Here is a 13,447-nt window from a genome sequence, read left to right on the forward strand (position 1 = left end):
TCCCTCACCTGTTGCCTCGCAAAAGCCCTCAATTGCATGTACCTGAATGCATTCCCTTGGGGCAACCCATATTTCTCGGTCAGCGCTCCCAGATTCGCAAACTTCCCATCCACAAATAGATCTTTCAATTGCGTTATACCTGCTCTTTGCCACATTCCATATCCCCCATCCATTCCCCCCGGGGCAAACCTATGGTTGTTTCTTATCGGGGACCCCCCCAGTGCTCCGGTCTTTCCCCTATGTCGTCTCCACTGTCCCCAAATCTTCAGTGTAGCTACCACCACCGGACTCGTGGTATAGTTCCTTGGTGAGAACGGCAATGGGGCTGTCACCATAGCCTGCAGGCTGGTCCCCCTACAGGACGCCCTCTCTAATCTCTTCCACGCCGCTCCTTCCTCCTCTCCCATCCACTTACTCACCATTGAAATATTAGCGGCCCAATAATACTCACTTAGGCTCGGTAGTGCCAGCCCCCCCCTATCCCTACTACGCTGTAAGAATCCCTTCCTCACTCTCGGAGTCTTCCCGGCCCAAACAAAACCCATGATACTCTTTTCTATCCTTTTGAAAAAAGCCTTCGTGATCACCACAGGGAGACACTGAAACACAAAAAGGAATCTCGGGAGGACCACCATCTTAACCGCCTGCACCCTCCCTGCCATTGACAATGCTACCATATCCCATCTCTTGAAATCTTCCTCCATCTGTTCCACCAACCGCGTCAAATTTAGCCTGTGCAATGTGCCCCAATTCTTAGCTATCTGGATCCCCAGGTAACGAAAGTCTCTTGTTACCTTCCTCAACGGTAGGTCTTCTATTTCTCTACTCTGCTCCCCTGGATGCACCACAAACAGCTCACTCTTTCCCATGTTCAATTTATACCCTGAAAAATCCCCAAACTCCCCAAGTATCCGCATTATTTCTGGCATCCCCTCCGCTGGATCCGCCACATATAGTAGCAGATCATCCGCATATAAAGATACCCGGTGTTCTTCTCCTCCCCTAAGTATTCCCCTCCATCCCTTGGAACCTCTCAGCGCTATCGCCAGGGGCTCAATCGCCAGTGCAAACAGTAATGGGGACAGAGGACATCCCTGCCTTGTCCCTCTATGGAGCCGAAAATATGCCGATCCCCGTCCATTCGTGACCACACTCGCCACTGGGGCCCTATACAACAGCTGCACCCATCTAACATACCCCTCTCCGAACCCAAATCTCCTCAACACCTCCCACAGATAATCCCACTCCACTCTATCAAATGCTTTCTCGGCATCCATCGCCACTACTATCTCCGTTTCACCCTCTGGTGGGGCCATCATCATTACCCCTAACAACCTCCGTATGTTCGTGTTCAGCTGTCTCCCCTTCACAAACCCAGTTTGGTCCTCATGAACCACCCCCGGGACACATTCCTCTATTCTCATTGCCATTACCTTGGCCAAGACCTTGGCATCTACATTGAGGAGGGAGATTGGTCTGTAGGACCCGCATTGTAGCGGATCCTTTTCCTTCTTTAAAAGAAGCGATATCGTTGCTTCTGACATAGTCGGGGGCAGTTGTCCCCTTTCCTTTGCCTCGTTGAAGGTTCTCGTCAGTAGCGGGGCGAGCAAGTCCAAATATTTTCTGTAAAATTCAACTGGGAATCCGTCCGGTCCCGGGGCCTTTCCCGTCTGCATGTTCCTAATTCCTTTCACCACTTCTTCTACCGTGATCTGTACTCCCAATCCCATCCTTTCCTGCTCTTCCACCTTGGGAATTTCCAGCCGATCCAAAAACTCCATCATTCTCTCCCTCCCATCCGGGGGTTGAGCTTCATACAATTTTTTATAAAATGTCTTAAACACTTCATTCACTCTCTCCGCTCCCCGCTCCGTCTCTCCATCTTCGTCTCTCACCCCCCCTATTTCCCTCGCTGCTCCCCTTTTCCTCAATTGGTGTGCCAGCAATCTGCTCGCCTTCTCTCCATATTCATACTGTACACCCTGCGCCTTCCTCCATTGTGCCTCTGCAGTGCCTGTGGTCAGCAAGTCAAATTCCACATGCAGCCTTTGCCTTTCCCTATACAGTCCCTCCTCCGGTGCTTCCGCATACTGTCTGTCCACCCTCAAAAGTTCTTGCAACAACCGCTCCCGTTCCTTACTCTCCTGCTTCCCTTTATGTGTCCTTATTGATATCAGCTCCCCCCTAACCACCGCCTTCAACGCCTCCCAGACCACTCCCACCTGAACCTCCCCATTGTCATTGAGTTCCAAGTACTTTTCAATGCATCCCCTCACCCTTAAGCACACCCCCTCATCCGCCATTAGTCCCATGTCCATTCTCCAGGGTGGACGCCCTCTTGTTTCCTCCCCTATCTCCAAGTCTACCCAGTGTGGGGCATGATCCGAAATGGCTATAGCCGTATATTCCGTTCCCCTCACCCTCGGGATCAATGCCCTACCCAACACAAAAAAGTCTATGCGTGAATAGACTTTATGGACATAGGAGAAAAACGAGAACTCCTTACTCCTAGGTCTACTGAATCTCCACGGGTCCACCCCTCCCATCTGCTCCATAAAATCCTTAAGCACCTTGGCTGCTGCCGGCCTCCTACCAGTCCTGGACTTCGACCTATCCAGCCTTGGTTCCAACACCGTGTTAAAGTCTCCACCCATTATCAGCTTTCCGGTCTCTAGGTCTGGGATGCGTCCTAGCATTCGCCTCATAAAATTGGCATCGTCCCAATTCGGGGCATACACGTTTACCAACACCACCATCTCTCCCTGTAATTTGCCACTCACCATCACGTATCTGCCCCCGTTATCCGCCACTATAGTCTTTGCCTCGAACATTACCCGCTTCCCCACTAATATAGCCACCCCCCTGTTTTTCGCATCCAGCCCCGAATGGAACACCTGCCCTACCCATCCTTTGCGCAACCTAACCTGATCTATCAGTTTCAGGTGCGTTTCCTGTAACATGACCACATCTGCTTTAAGTTTCTTAAGGTGTGCGAGTACTCGTGCCCTCTTTATCGGCCCGTTAAGCCCCCTCACAGTTCCACGTGATCAGCCGAGTTGGGGGGCTTCCCACCCCCCCCCCCCTTGCCGGTTAGCCATCATCTTTTTCCAGCTTCTCGCCCAGTTCCCACGCGGCTGTATTTCTCCCAGGCGGTGCCCCCCCCGCCCATCCCTTCCCGCACCCACTCCCCCCTTTCCCCAGCAGCAGCAACCCAGTAATTCCCCCCTCCCCCCCCCCCCGCTAGACCCCCCGCTAGCGTAATTACTCCCCCCATGTTGCTCCCAGAAGTCAGCAAACTCTGGCTGACCTCGGCTTCCCCCCGTGATCACGGCTCGCCCCGTGCGGCGCCCCCTCCTTCCTGCTTCTCTATTCCCGCCATAATTATCATAGCGCGGGAACCAAGCCCGCGCCTCTCCCTCGGCCCCGCCTCCCATGGCCAACGCCCCATCTCCTCTCCCTCCCCACCTCCCCCCATCACCACCTGTGGGAGAAAGAAAAGTTACCATACCGCAGGATTAATCATACAATCCCTCTTCGCCCCCCCCCCACTCGTCCCACCATTTTGTCCAAACGTTCATTTTCGTAGTCCAATCATTCCAATTTTTCTTCTACAATAAAAGTCCACGCTTCATCCGCCGTCTCAAAGTAGTGGTGCCTCCCTTGATATGTGACCCACAGTCTTGCCGGTTGCAGCATTCCAAACTTTATCTTTTTTTTGTGAAGTACCGCTTTGGCCCGATTAAAGCTCGCCCTCCTTCTCGCCACCTCCGCACTCCAATCTTGATAGACGCGGATCACCGCGTTCTCCCATTTACTACACCGAGTTTTCTTCGCCCATCTAAGGACCATTTCTCTATCCTTAAAACGGAGAAATCTCACCACTATGGCTCTGGGAATTTCTCCTGCTCTCGATCCTCGCACCATAACTCGGTATGCTCCCTCCACCTCCAACGGACCCGTCGGGGCCTCCACTCCCATTAACGAGTGCAGCATCGTGCTCACATATGCCCCGACGTCCGCCCCCTCCACACCTTCAGGAAGGCCAAGAATCCTCAAGTTGTTCCTCCTTGCGTTATTTTCCAGTGCCTCCAACCTCTCCACAGATCGTTTCTGGTGTGCCTCCTGTATCTCCGACTTCACCACCAGGCCCTGTATGTCGTTTTCATTCTCTGCTGCTTTCGCCTTCACGACCCGAAGCTCCTGCTCCTGGGTCTTTTGTTCCTCTTTCAGCCCTTCAATCGCCTGTAATATCGGGGCCAACAACTCTTTCTTCATTTCCTTTTTTATCTCCTCCACGCAGCGTTTCAAAAACTCTTGTTGTTCAGGGCCCCATATGAAACTGCCACCTTCCGACGCCATCTTGGTTTCTGCTTGCCTTCCTTGCCGTTGTTCCAAAGGATCCGCTGCAATCCGGCCACTTTCCTCTCCTTTTTCCATCCGTGTCCAGGGGAAACACCCTTCTGGTTTACCGCACGGTGTTTTCAGCCGTCAAAATTGCCGTTGGGGCTCCTATCAAGAGCCCAAAAGTCCGTTTCACAGGGAGCTGCCGAAACGTGCGACTCAGCTGGTCATCGCCGCACCCGGAAGTGGGAACGCCATTTCCGATCACCAAGGCACCCGACACAATCCCTGACCTCCCACCCCCCCTCCCCAAAGTCCACCCCACCCAACACCCACACCGGGCAACACCGGCCCAATCGCTTGTGTGCAAAAAATGCCCGTTTGGCGCCCTGGCAGCGCCTATGACAGCTGGCAGTGTCACCTTGGCAGTGGCAGGCTGGCACGCAGGTGGCACTGCCAGGGTGCCAGGCTTACACTGCCAGTGCCCAGGTGACACCAGTAGTGCCAGGGTACCACCCTGCCCAAATGGCATGCAGCTGGGGGCCCCCGATACCATTTGTGGGGACCAGTGCTGTGGGCGGGATTCACATCGCAACGTCTCGTGAGATTGCATTGAATCCCGCGAGGTGTTGCGGACCGGGTGGATCCCGGGAGCGGGGTCTTGCGACTTTCAATGGTCATGCTGCGCCGTGGCAAGATGCTTTTAATAATAATTTTTATTACGGAGCAGCGTGGCTGTTAGATCGCACCCTAAATTTAGTATTTTCGAGTGTAGTCACTGTTGGAATGTAAGACATGCAGCAACAAATCTCAGAAACAACCATGTGGTAATGACCAAGTCATCTGCTTGTTTTTAGTGATGTTGTTGATGGATAAATATTGTCCAGGTCACCAGGGAAAATTCCCCTGTTCCTCTTCACAATAATGCCATTGCATTATTTACATGGGGAGGCAATGGAGTAGTGATATTGTCACTGAACCAGTCATCCAGAGACCCAGGGTAATGCTCTGGGGACCTGTGTTCGAATCCCACCATGGCAGTTGGTGGAATTTGAATTTAATAAAAATCTGGAATTAATAGTCTAATGATAACTATGAAACCATTGTTGGTTGTCATAAAAAGCCATCTGGTTCACTAGTGCTCTTTAGGGAATGAAATCTACCTGGCCTGGCCTACATGTGACTCCGGATCCACAGCAACATGGTTGACTCCAAGGACAATAAATGCAGGCCCACATCCCATGAAGAACCGCATCTCCAACAGTGCAGCTATGTATTGCACTGAAGTCTGGAGTGCGACTTGAACACATTACCCTCTGAGTCATGACTGAGTGACAGCTGAAACTGGCACTTATAGCAGGAGGAAGGAGATCTGATGACCTGTGGGCTGTATGTGAATTTTCTAGCATCCCGGGAAACCAATGGAAAAAGTGTCTTCAATCAGGATGCTCTTTCCAATACCTGGATTTTGAAATGAAATGAAATGAAAATCGCTTATTGTCACAAGTAGGCTTTAATGAAGTTACTGTGAAAAGCCCCTAGTCGCCACATTCCGGCGCCTGTTCGGGGAGGCTGGTACGGGAATTGAACCGTGCTGCTGGCCTGCTTGGTCTGCTTTAAAAGCCAGCGATTTAGCCCAGTGTGCTAAATAGTTGCGTCAATGACTCACAAATAGCACTTCATGAAACCGGCCCTAACTGTGCGAATCAAGTTCAAGTGACCTCGCCATTGAGCGTGTTAGATGTAATTCCCATCTCGGAGTCTCACAATCCCATAGTGTCCATGGGCGGGATTCTCCAGCCTCTCAGCCACGTCTTTCTCAGTGACGGGAGGAGGCGCGCCATTCGCTGGCGGCGGAATTCTTCTGAACCGATTAGTGCAACATCTCAACCAGGATCTGCTGCGCAAGAGTCCGCGCGGTTCCAGAAAAGGTTGAGGCACCGCTGATGTGGCATTTACTCCTCCAACTCCAGGAGAAATGCCAAGGACACGGGCCTCTCTGACCAAGACCTTCAACACAGTCAGTCACGAGAGCCTTTGGAAGGCCATAGGGTAATTCATCACAGTGATTGTCACACAAACATATGAACAAGGAGCAGGAGAAGGCCATTCAGCCCATCGAGTCTGCACCGGTCCTTGGAAGGAGCACCCTACTTAAGCTCACGCCTCCACCCCATCTCCGTAACCCAGTAACCCTACCTAACCTTTGGACACTAAGAGGCAATTTAGCGTGGCCAATCCACCCAACCTGCACATCTTTTGGACTATGGGAGGAAACCGGAGGAAACCCACACAGACCTCGGGGACGAAGTGCAAACTCCACACAGACAATCACCCGAGGCCGGAATTGAACCTGGGACCCTGGAGCTGTGAGGCAGCAGTGCTAAGCACTGTGCCACCGTGCAGCCCCTTGGACCTGCTCCACCATTTAACAAGATCATAGCTGATCTGATAGTAATCTCAAATCTGCATCCTGTCCACACCCGATAACCTCTCATCCGCTTGCTCACCAGGAATCTACCCACCTTTACCTCATAGATGTTCAAAGACTTTGCCTCCACTGCCTTTTCAGGAAGAGCGTTCCAAAGCCTCACGACCCTCTGAGTGAAAAGATTTCACCTCAGTTCCATTTGCAATAGGAAACCCCTCATTATTAAACAGTGACCCTTAGTTCTAGATTCTGGGGTCTGGGGAAGTGGAACCAGTTCAAAAGCTTTTGCACCTGCATTCAAAACTGTCTGTACAGGCCATGGAACAAGAAACTGCATTGCTGCTTCATACATGGGCAGAAGAAATTATTTATTGGATGCAGTTGTGTAGAGACACTGTTGCCAAGATTCTGGTACCCCAGCAACGCACAGAAAAACATCTCTCTAGTGGTGCTATTCCCCAGTGCACCCAAGCAACAACAATGACTTGCGTTTTCAACCTTGATGAAAAAATCCCCAAAAACTATGCAAGTGTGACTGTACAGCAAACTGATGTCTGGCTGAAAAAAGAGGCAGTAAGGCCTTGTTCAAAGAGGGATGTTTTAAGCTTATGCTTATGCAGCACATGCAGCTGAAGGTATGGGCCACCAATGGAGGAGAAAAGGGAATGGTGATAGCCTTGTTGAACCAATAGCAGTACTGCCTCGTGCAAAGCAGTGGCTAACTCAATTCAGTTATCCCTTTTTGATCTGCTGGACATCAGAGACACATTACTTATGAACCTTCAAAGCAGACAACTGAGAAGTCGACTTGTCCCGCGCTGAATGAAAGGGCGGCACAGTGGTTAGCACTGCTGCCGCACGACGCCAGGGACCTAGGTTTGATTCCAACCTTAGGTGACTGTCTGTGTGGAGTTTACACATTCTCCCCATGTCTGCGTGGGTTTCCTCCCACAGTTCAAAGATGCGCAGGTTAGGTGGATCGGCCAAAGATGTGGATTATGGGGCTAGGGTGGGGGAGTGGGCCTGGGTGGGGTGCTCTTTCAGAAGGTTTGCGCAGACTCGATGGGCTGAATGGCCTCCTTCTAGGCTGTTGGAATTCCATGAGTGGCATAGATAGAGTAGACAGAAAGAAACATTTCCTCTTGGTAGAGGGATCAATAGCCACGGGCATAGATTTTTAAAAAATATTTTTATTCAAGGCATTTTCGTATATACAAACAAAAGCAGAAGTGCGATCAACATCTCAATAAAGACGCACTCGCCCCTGCTCCCCTGACACCACCCCTTCTCACATCCCACCGTCCCCATTTTAACCCCTTTCCCCCTTTGCTGAGCCCTCAATTCTCCTTATAGAAATCAATAAACAGCTTCCACCTCTGGGTGAACCTATTTGCCGATCCCCTGAAGACAAACTTCACCTTCTCCAGCCTCAGGAATTCCACCAAGCCGCTCCCCCCCCCCCCCCCCCCCCCCCCCCCCCCGCTGTCAGTGGCTCCGAGTCCCTCCACCCGAGCAGGATCCGTCTCCGGGCTATCAGGGAGACAAAGGCCAAAACACCGGCTTCTCTCACCCCCTGGGCTCCCAGATCCTCCAACTTCGCACATTTGCCCCCTATAAACAGATCGGCCAATCGCTCGATCCCTGTCTACCACCACCCCCGAAACCTCGCTTCCAGCCCCGCCGGTGCAAACCTGTGGTTATTACAGATCAGTGCCCACAATGAGGCATCCTCCAGCCCAAATGCTGCCTCCACTGCCCCCACACCCTCAGGGCCAACATCACCACTGGGCTCATGGAGTACCTGGTCAGCGAGTTCGGTAGAGGCACCAACAACAAAGCTCTTAAACTTGTTCCTCTACATGAGTCCGCCTCGATCCGCCCCCACCCCAACCCCTCCCCCACGGCCCACTTCCCAACCATAGCGATATTTGCTGCCCAGTAGTATATTCATCATATTCAGCAGCCCGCCCCCCCCCCCTCCTCCCCTCTCCAAGAAAGCCCTCCTAACTCGCGGGGTCTTTCCCACCCACACAAATCCAGATATCAGCGCACTGACCATCTTAAAAAGCGACTTGGGGACGAAGATTGGGAGATTCTGAAATGTGAACAGAGACCTTGGCAGTACTGTCATTTTTACTGCCTGCACCCGTCCTGCCAGAGACAGCGGAAGCACATCCTACCTCTTAAAGTCCCCTTTCATCTGCACCACTCACCGAGCCAGGTACAGCTTGTGTAATTGCACCCAGCCCCGCGCCACCTGGATACCCAAGTACCTAAAACTCACCCCTCACCACCCTAAGTGGCAACTCCCTAACCTGTTTTCCTGCCCTCTCGACTCAATCAGAAAAACCTCACTCTTCCCCATTGTCATGTGAGAGTACCTTTAAGACATGGATGTTTAAGCAATGTACCTTTAAGAAAACAGTGATGTCAGAGAGTGGGTGGGGCTGAGCTCAGGTCAGCCGTTTTGCAGTTTAGTTTTGCAGTTGGAAAAAGCAGGTTGTGTGTGTCTGTGTGTGTCTCCAGAGAGCTGCAGGAGGAAAGAAAGGTGCTGGAGCTGAAGTCAACCAAGCTAATATATCTCTGTCATTCTACAGAAAATATATATATCCTTTAACCTGATGTGATACTGTTTAAAGGTGTTAAGTCTCTTGGAAGTTTGAAGTAACATTTTAAGGAGTTATTTACTGTTGCAATATTTTCTGAGTTATCTTTGAAGTAAGGGGTGTTAAGAGATCCAATGATTATTTAAGATGTTAAGTTGAGTTCATGGAATAAACAGTGTTTTGTGTTTAAAAACCCACGTGTCCATAATTCTAATCCCACACCTAGGGAAAAAGCCGTGTGCTAGGAAAAGCAACAAATCCATTAAAGGGAGAGGTTGGTTGAACCCCATGATACATTTTGGGGTTCTGAAAATGCCTCGCCCATAACACCATATTCAACTTGGGTCCCGAGAACTGGCCAAATTCCTCCAGGATCCCCACGATGCCTCCGATATTGCCCAACATATTGTCCGCATACAATGAGACCATTTCCCCCCCCCCATCCCCGTCCCCGTCCCCCCCGCGACCATGCTTAAACAGGGAGTGCAAGCGAAATATTTCACCGTGCTAGATATCAGCAATGGTTTCTGGTCCATTCCTTTAGACCGAGCTTGCCAATATAAATTTGCTTTTACGTTCCAAGGTCAGCAGTACACGTGGACGTGTCTCCCACAAAGTTTTCACAACTCCCCGTCCATTTTCCACAGACAGTTAGCTGCTGGTCTCTCCAAATCCTCACGCCCTGAATGCCTAGTACAGTATGTGGACGGCCTGCTCTTGCACCAAGGTCGAGCACGTAGCTCTGCTAGCCTGCTAGCCCTGCTCCATTCTATCCGATGTAAGGTAAACCCCAAGAAAGCTCAAGTAATGAGAGATAAAGTACTCTATTTAGGGACAATTATCACCCACGGCAAAAGGGAGATTCAACAGAAGCGCATTGACACCATTGTAAAATTGCCCCTGCCCCGTAATGCAAGTGCACTCCGTTCATTCCCAGGTTTGGTAGGATACTGCAGGAATCATATTGATGGTTTTGCCACTAAAGCCACCCCACTCTCAGAACTTTTAAAAAAGAACACCCCTGGAATTGGCTTTCACAGCACACAGACGCAGGCAATGATTTATAGCACACCTTAGCAACAGCCCCTGCTTTACAAGTTCCTGACCCTGACTTGCCATATGCCACAGAGGTAGCAGCCCGGAGCAAACCCTTTCAGCGGTACTCCTACAAGAACGACATGACAGATTAGGACCAGTATGTGTTGTAGCCACCTGGGATGGCCACTTCCCGACTTAGAATGGAGATCCGCAAAGAATGAAGGGAAATTTAGCCAAGCCAGGAAAAACTAGCAAGTGCAAAGTCTCCTGTGTATTAGAACTTGCAGAAGCCCAGACAGCACTGAAACTCACAGCCATCTGCATACTAATGAGCGATCCCTGGGAAGAATTGAAGCATTTAAGGTGAATAAGGCCAAGCCAGACTCCTCGGCGCCAGCAGGAGCCAAGACAAAGGAAGGCCAACGGACACTCAGGGACTGCCCAGCGATCAGGGAACGGCCCCAGTATTGGAGAAATCGATCCAAGTGATCGGAACGTAGTCCAATCACTTGGAACCAGGTACGGGGTCAGCCCCGAACGGCGCGAAGCCCCTGGGGACTATAAAGTAGAGTCCCAAGTTCAATTCGTCCTTCTTGGCAAGGTCACTCAGCAACACGAACCAACCCTTGACAGTGAACTGCCTAGCTGCTGCATCAACCAAGTAAGTCTCCAGTCAACGCACGCTACGGGATAGGTGCTCCTAGCTACAAGTCCATACCAGCTTTTGAATCCTGCAGACTCAGAATCGAATGAAAGGCCACTTGTTCCCCTGACCTGGTGGGCCAGTTCTGAAGCTAAGTATAGGCCTTTTAGCGATAGAGATAGTCTAGAAAGTAGAGTTATATGCATGCGTAGTGATTTACTGTGTGTAATAAATGTGTTTTGATTTGAATCTTAGCAATTGGTGCATTGAGTTATTGATCAGTACTGGAACTTGAACCTTATCATAAAGGTAAGGTGTGCGACTCTAGAGCAAAGGTTATAGAAACAGAGCAAATTCGGTAAAGACCCAACGGGCAGAGAATTAAGAGCCAACCAAAGTTAGCAACAGTGTCCAGAGTTTTAGACCCCGTAGAACAAGGATTTTCTGGATGTGAACGGCACCTGCTTACAGTCTTTTGGGCAGTTCAATACTTTCCATACATTACGGGGCCTCAACCCAGTCACAATCCTCACTGAGCACACCCCGACCCAACACCTGTTAGATGGCAGACTTAAGGGTGGTTCAGTTAGCCAGGTCAGAGCAAGCACGCTGGACACTACTGCTGCAAAGCAGGGACATCTCTGTAAAGCGCACCAAGGTCCCCACATTTTTAGCAACTTACAGTACGCAGGTATCCCACACGAATGCCGGATCATTACAGCCAAACACCACACAGGGCCCTTTGTTCCCAAGTCACTACAGCCACGAGCAGGCAGCAAGAAACCAGATCCCCAACACTCAGGGGACAATTTAAAATCTATGTAGATGGCTCCTCCACTAGTGTTAGAATAGCTGGATGCGGTATATACGGAGGATTCACAGGGACGTTCACTGGAAGAAGTAGCTTTCAAATTGCCAGGGCATTTAGGAGCCCTTGAAGCAGAACTTGCAGCCATAGCTTGTGTAATCGCCCACCTGAAGTCCATTTTTTTTTTGATTTGATTTATTATTGTCACATGTATTAGCATACAGTGAAAAGTATTGTTTCTTGCATGCTGTACAAACAATGCATACCGTACATAGGGAAGGAAGGAGAGACTGCAAAATATGTTACAGTTATAGCAAGGTGTAGAGAAAAGATCAACTTAATACGAGGTAGGGTTGAGGGAAGGTTGGGAGTTTGAATGAGGATTGAGGGACGGTTGGGGGAGTTTGAGGGAAGTTTGGGAGTTTGACTGAAGGTTGAGGGATGGTTGGGGGTGTTTGAGGGTGTTTGGGGGAAGGTTGGGAGTTTGAGTGGTTGAGGCATGGTTGGGAGAGTTTAAGGGAAGGTTGGGAGTTTGAATGAGGGTTGAGGGATGGTTGGTGGAAGGTTGGGAATTTGAGTGAGGGTCGAGGATGGTTGGGGGGGTTTGGGGAATGGTTAGGGGAGTTTGAGGGACGGTTGTGAGTTTGTGTGAGGGTTGAGGGATGGTTGGGGGAGTTTGGGGGAAGGTTGGGAGTTTGAGTGAGGGTTGAGGGAAGGTTGGGAGTTTGAGTGAGGGTTAAGGGAAGGTTGGGGGAGTTTGAGGGAAAGTTGGGAGAGATTGAGCGAAGGTTGGGGGAGTTTGAGGGAAGGTTGGGGGAGTTTGAGGGAGGGTTGGGAGTTTGAGTGAGTGTTAGAAGGTGGAGAGTTTCAGTGAGGGTGGAGGGAAGGTTGGGAGTTTGAAGGAAGGTTGGGAGTTTGAGGAAAGTTTGGGAGTTTGAGTGAGGGTTGAGTGATGGTTGGGAGTTTGAATGAGGGTTGAGGGATGGTTGGGAGTTTGAGTGAGGGTTGAGGGAAGGTTGGGAGTTTGAGTGAGTGTTGAGGGAAGGTTGGGAGTTTGAGTGAGGAAAGGTTGGGAGTTTGTGTGAGGATTGAGGGAAGGTTGGGAGTGTGAGTGAGGGAAGGTTGGGAGTTTGAATGAGGGTTGAGGGAAGGTTGGGAGTTTGAGTGAGGAAAGGTTGGGAGTTTGTGTGAGGATTGAGGGAAGGTTGGGAGTGTGAGTGAGGGAAGGTTGGGAGTTTGAATGAGGGTTGAGGGAAGGTTGGGAGTTTGAGTGAGGGTTGAGGGAAGGTTGGGAGTTTGAGTGAGGGTTAAGGGAAGGTTGGGGGAGTTTGAGGGAAAGTTGGGAGAGATTGAGTGAAGGTTGGGGGAGTTTGAGGGAATGTTGGGGGAGTTTGAGGGAAGGTTGGGAGTTTGAGGAAAGTTTGGGAGTTTGAGTGAGGGTTGAGGGATTGTTGGGAGTTTGAGTGAGGGTTGAGGGATGGTTGGGAGTTTGAGTGAGGGTTGAGGGAAGGTTGGGAGTTTGAGTGAGTGTTGAGGGAAGGTTGGGAGTTTGAGGGAAGGTTGGTAGTTTGAGTGAGGGA

Source organism: Scyliorhinus torazame, chromosome 8 (genome assembly GCF_047496885.1).
Source record: "Scyliorhinus torazame isolate Kashiwa2021f chromosome 8, sScyTor2.1, whole genome shotgun sequence".
NCBI lineage: Eukaryota > Metazoa > Chordata > Chondrichthyes > Carcharhiniformes > Scyliorhinidae > Scyliorhinus > Scyliorhinus torazame.